Source organism: Topomyia yanbarensis, chromosome 1, assembly GCF_030247195.1.
Source record: "Topomyia yanbarensis strain Yona2022 chromosome 1, ASM3024719v1, whole genome shotgun sequence".
Classification (NCBI taxonomy): Eukaryota; Metazoa; Arthropoda; class Insecta; order Diptera; family Culicidae; genus Topomyia; species Topomyia yanbarensis.
The window spans coordinates 147615746-147622253 of record NC_080670.1 but is presented as its reverse complement, the minus strand read 5'-3'; the positions used below and the strand labels follow the sequence as shown (position 1 = coordinate 147622253).

At 38.8% G+C, this 6508-nt stretch overlaps 1 long non-coding RNA gene across 1 annotated transcript; it reads left to right on the top strand.

Annotated features, from left to right (window-relative positions):
• Window positions 1–1522: 1522 nt before the first annotated feature.
• LOC131676952 (uncharacterized) lies at window positions 1523–3392 on the top strand. Its single transcript, XR_009303262.1, has 3 exons — window positions 1523–1721; window positions 1780–2048; window positions 2112–3392. It is a non-coding gene; the product is annotated as an uncharacterized LOC131676952 (long non-coding RNA).
• Window positions 3393–6508: the final 3116 nt, after the last annotated feature.

The following is a 6508-nucleotide window of genomic DNA, read 5'->3' as shown; positions in this document are numbered from 1 at the left end:
AAATTGGTCCACCACAGCACGAGTAATTCGCCCAATCAAGGTGAAAAAAGCGAATTATCTAGCACTCGGTGAAAACCAACATGTCGACACGTTGAAATTTTCACCGGAAGTCCTTTTATTTTTTTACCAATGTTTACAGAAAATATATGCACTATGACAGAACTGAATCAAATCAGAAACACTTCACTTCCAGCGCTATCTGTGAGCGGTTTCAACGCAGAATCGTAGAATCTGGTTCTAAACGATGGAATCACGTCGAACTAGAGCACTCTAGTTAGAGTGTGGCCAAGAGGCCATGACGTATCCAAACGAACATGGAATTTGACGTATACACAATAGAAATACGTCAAATTTCATGTTCGTTTGGATACGTCATGGCCTCTTGGCCACACTCTAACTAGAGTGCTCTACGTCGAACGGGTCGAACGTAGTGCGCTGTATTCGCACAATGATGCGCTATACCCCGCTTGGAAGAAAAACGGGCAGCCAGCAAAAATCCGTCAGGATTCCGGCAGCTGTCAAAATTATCAAAATGGCGCTGCCAGAATTCAGCTATACTCCTTCCAGTTATGGCAGGCAGATTCGCCTCACCGGTTCGGTTTTGTTTATCGTTGTTTCATTTTCGCAATATTTAAATTTTTCCAAGAAGGATAGTTTTGGCAGATGAAAAAATAGGAAGAAACAAAGATTTTGGTTTCAAACAAGGTAAGTAATATGGATTTCATGTCTCCAGACATGTTTTTATTATAAATTTACATAAAATTAAAAAAAAATAAAGAAAAATACAAGCAAAACCTGAAGCGATCCAAAACCGTAATAACCGTAAGGCGAAAAATTCTGCCAGAAACGGTTGTTGCATTTGAGCAGGCCGGCTGGGCAGCGCTCTGCCAGCCAGACCACCAGAAATTCTGCCAGAGTTTTTATTTTGCTGCCGGCTATCTGGGGGAAATCCTACCAGGCACGTCCGAGCGGGACAGTGCACTACTTCCGATATCATGTATTAGCACTAAACAAGAGAAAAACCGTTTGTCGCTGGTAGGACTTTCCTGGTTTCAACTGTAATATTTCATTTAACGATGCTGAGTTCCTCTGGATAAAGACTCGAATCGTCTATCGTTTGTTACCGCTTTTGTCTACCATGTATCTGTCAGTGGCATTCCAATAGAGCACGAAGGTGTAGGATATAAGTTCGATACTAATCGGATTCGAAGAAAAGTGATTATAACTACTAGAGGTCGCATGCCGCTGTTAATACTGATGGTTTATTATCTCGCTCCTACATATGCTAAGCGAATTAGTGTGACACATACTGCCCCGGGTACATACATGTCATAGTAATGGGATACAATATGCTAGAGCGAGACCCCATTTTTCAGTCCGTGAATCCATGGAGACAGTAGCGCTTTGCTCCCTCTAGTTGTTATTACAGACACTTTATATAACAGACTAGCGGAAACACAGTAAAACCAACGACACGACCAGACACTTAATGCAATATCCTGGAGAAAAAGTGTTCGAGTCATTTACCGCCAGTTACCATTACATTGAGTTGCCCCTCGATGCCAACAAATAAATAATTTCTCCAGCAACACTTTTGTTGGATTTTTAGGATGCATAGCAACCATCTTCTGTTTACAACGATATCAACAGAAATTTTCTCACTAAAAAAAATATTTTGTGGAATTGCGTGGTGAAAATGTGGATTATGCTTTCTGTATCAAGTAGGTAGAGTAGATTCCTCTTTTCATCCTTGTGGATCACGATTTTCGAATCCGATAGATTCGCATATTCTAATGCTGGATGTGTTTGAACGATATACCAAGTATGAAATACACTTTCTTCTGCTCGTCCAATGGATCACCCGCTAAGGGATAGTACTGGAAGTAGGAAGGATAACATTTGAGCCAAAAATTGTGATTTACCCGACTATGATCAACAAGTGCAAGTTGGAACGCATCAGGTTGTTCGATTTTGACGCTATGACTTTCCGGATCATCACCCGATCGAACTAACGATTTCTTCGGATGACGATAACGATAAGAACAGAAGTGAGTATACTTCTTCGCTAATTCTTTTACGCCTAGTGCACTGTTACCTTTTTCTTTTTGGAGAGTTGGTTCTGCAGTGACTGATGATACCAGTTTTCTGGGGAACACGGTTTGAAGCTGCTACATATCGGCTTACATCCAGCAACAGAACATCCTGCAGCTAATGGCTGGCCGAAGCGACTTAACACTGACCTCGAGTCGCCCGAACTCACGCTAAATCCAGTGCAATGTTGTGGGTCTGAGTATTTTGTCGTATTGGTTAGGATGCAAAGCAATATGTTGAGGCTGGAAAGTCCTGGTTCCAACTATCAACCGACAATATGCACATTACACGAACGTACACAGATTCAAAGCTAGATTAGTGTAGCAAACTTCATTTCAGATAGAATTAATGCAAATTCCAGTTTATTCAAAAGCTGTGATAATAAAAAACAATTGGAACAAATTTCAAAATGTCTACCATGTTTCGATTGAATATAAATCTAGCATATAGATATTTTTGAGTTATTTTGGTGCTTTAATGTTAGAAAAATGTAGACCAATTCTAGACAAACATGTGGACATAGGCCCTAAGTGCAAATGAGAGTCTCTCCTCGTTTACTTTCTCTTCCGTTAATAACTCGGCCGCCTTTACGTTTGTTCCTTAACTCTTAGCATAATATCCCAGACGGCATCAGCCTTGCGATATTTTGTGAAACAATGTTGGAATGTTTTGTGATGATGCCATAGTGTAACCAATCTTATTTCAACCCTACATATTTTGAACCCTGAAAAAACTGAAGAAAAAAAGAAAGTAGAGGAAGAGAAACAAAGAAAAAGCAGAGCATAGAAACAATAACAAGAAACCAACTCGCAAACAAAAAAATTAAAAAATAATATTTAGTACAAGAAGATTCCTGGCGAACTTTGAACCTTGATTTATCATCCTCTTGAGGATGTTACTCCATATTACTATTACAGGTGAATATTGTTACACGAAATAGATTATTGTTAATTCTACTGCATATTTAATGCTTCTTTGTTAAGTCTTTCTATTTCCCAAAATGATAGAACTAAAAAAAAAAATACTTCATGCAGTCATATAAAGAATAATCTACCATTTATGTCAAGGAATAATTCATTGACAGTTTTCTTTCAAAAACAGTAATTTTGGAGCAACCTCGTGAATGTATTGCATTAAAAAACATAGGCAAGTAAATAATTTTGGACGTTAATGTAATTTGACTTTCTTTAGGGTTCCAAAATTGGTTACCGTAAAAATCGAAAGATAAAGTAAGCTCAGACCCTTAGGCCCTTTTCACATGTTTATCTAAAATTATATTCATAATGAATCATTAAAAATAGAAAAAATCGTAGAGTTCTGCCTTCATTTCAGATTCTGATTTTATTTTTTAGTAATTTAGGTAAATTTTCATTAATTGGGCAATAAATGTTACTGTTCTTTATCGAGTGTCATCCGGTTGTCGGAATGCTCAGTTTCCTGTGCTGAACGTACATCTGTCTCCACTGGCCTTGAAGGGCCAACGTAACGCTGTACGTGATAAGGGATCATTCATAAATGACGTAGAATTATATGGGGGAGGGGGGAGTTTTGCATTTTGTGATAATGTGCGACGACGGGGGGGTGGGGGTAGGAGGTCATGTCAGGCTACGAAGCTTTTTAAAGGGGAATAACTAACATCGTTTTTTATTTTTTTAAAAAGATTACGGGACAGGGGGAGGGACCGTCAAGCTACGTAATTACCAGGGGGTATTTAGAGGTTTGTGACGAAATGCTACGATGGGGGAGGGAGCGTTAAAAATTACTCAAAAAATGCTACGTCATTTATGGATGATCCCTAATATCAGTGGCGTTATCCCGGGCCCTGACTGTCGATGATCGTATTTTTGCCAGGGTTCAGAGTGAATTTTCTCGAATATGCTCTTGAACATCGTTCCGGAAGCGCCGAGGGCAAGCAGCATTCTGTACAGGAACTGCCGACCAATTTTTTGCTGGTAGTGCCGGACTATTTTCATGGTGGTGATGATGGTCGTACCCCTGCACGTTTGACGAAATCAACGGCGCCGGGGAACCACCAGTCTCACACCAGTATATCTTCATGAGTTGAGCATAGTTTCTCGTTTAGGAATGTCAGGGACCATGTGCTGCAGGAGTTTACATCGATCGTTTCAGCGATCGTAGACCGTTGAGCTTCATCGATCAGCATATTGCGTTGGTCTCGTGTCTATACTGATGGTTAATGTTGATGTCGTTGATATTGCTGATGAGTGATATACTGGGTTCGTAGCTGCGGTGGCGCTTTGTATAACGTAACATATACCGCATTTTTCTTATTTTTCGTATTATTCGAAACATGTTGGCGTGGTACGAATCACATCAGACTGACACCACGTTTGAGCATGATATGCTTGGTCATCATGCTCGACTATCTTGATTTCAGTATTTTGATGTTCCAGAGCATTTTGTTGCTTCAACAGGGAATTAAAGCAAAAATTTTCTTGTACAGGTCTTTTGCGATATTCAAGCAATGTGGTCGTTAGGGTTGTGGAAGTTGGCATTATAAGTTTTGTGATTTTCTTGTACTGCCCCACTACGAGCGTTGGAATTGGTGTACACTCTGGGTCATGAAACCGCAGGATTTGCATCTGATTGGATTCTTCTGGCTTGTATTGACGTACAGTTACTGCGCCATGCTACTGACAAGGTTCGCTCCATTGTTTATAATATGGATCTAGATTTGTTGGCGTTGTTCAGTGGTTGTTGCGGGTTTTCGAATCAATTCGATTCGAAATCCATCCTGCTGTTAGTCGGGTCCAGTAGTGTATCAGACGTATCGGACTACGTGAACCATTTCTTGTCGAGTTCTTCACCGTTTTTGTACTTCTTACTGTACATTAAGGCACAATTAAGACAAGGACTAATGGAAAAGATATTTTCCTCTGCAAAGCTTTGGGTTTGTTTTGTTGTCACGAACTGCGACGGTAACTATTTGAAATAAATAACAGATTCCAAAGTGTTGCTAGTTTCATGCATTTTCTCATGAAATATCAAATTTGACAGTACCAGTTACCTGAGTCACTGAGGGGTAGTCAGATTTTGGATACAGTTTTGGAATGCCAGTGTCTAGTCGTGTCGTTGGTAAAACTAGCAACCATGAATGTAAAGTGGCATCACGGAAGCTCCCATAAGCTTTGCATGGGCTTCCTCTTGCATTTCCCCTCTCAAAACCATCATGTTCGTTTGGCTGCACTTTTTGACAGTTCGTTTAGCTGCAATTTTTGACACTTCGCTAGTCTGTGTATAAAGTGTCTGTAGTAGTTATAATCTCTTTTATTAAAACAAAAGAGATTATAACTACTAGAGCGAGCAAAGCGCTACTGTCTCCACGTATTTACAGACTGAAACATGGGGTCTCGCTCTAGCATGTTGTATCCCATTACTTTTGTCGTTTTTCATTGAAAAACACTGGGGCGCTGGATTGCACTGGTTGTGCACTTTCTAGCAGAAGTGGGAATGAAACCCGTCTAGTGGCCTGCTCTTCTGCTAGAAAATGCAACACCAGTGCAATTCGTGATCTAACGCTAGATGTCGACCGCCAGAGAGCACGCAAGTGCAATGATGATGTTTTTATTTTCATCTGTCAAAACACATTGGAAAGTAAATTCTGAAACATTTAAAATCACAATATATACGCGAACGGAGGTCTTAGTGGAATGTACGTAATGTTTCAAAGATTTTCTTCCATTTAATTCCACTATGTTTTTATAGTTAGATGCACTTGCACTTCACTATTTAACAGATACCGGTATTTCGATTACTACTTGTAATCTTCTTCAGTGTTTGTATCAGTCTATATATAGATACCGGTATTTCGATTACTACTTGTAATCTTCTTCAGTGTTTGTATCAGTCTATATATAGACTGATACAAACACTGAAAAAGATTACAAGTAGTAATCGAAATACCGGTATCTGTTAAATAGTGAAGTGCAAGTGCATCTAACTATAAAAACATAGTGGAATTAAATGGAAGAAAATCTTTGAAACATTATTTAAAATCAATCAATATTATAATTAAATATTATTTCTTCTAATGAAAAGTAATATTTAAGAAGAAACTATGTTTCCTACCTCTGAAAAATATCCAGATGGTAAATTTCTTGTTACTTCACTCACATTTGTTCTTCCGGTTTCAATTTATACTAAAATGAAATTCAGAGATTGAAATTTCGATAGAAAACACGATGGTGGGCAAAAATCACTGGATTAAAGAGAGCAGTTGTTGGCAGTCGAGGTTATCCACTGATAAATCCAATTTTTAGATAAACATTTTCCATATCTAAAACAACCAACCTAACCTCAACAATACAAAAATAATTCCGGATCTCAATAATTCGCAATAAAATATTGAGTTCAACTGAATGTTTTGGTGTCAAACGAAAGAACGAGTGTTTTCTTA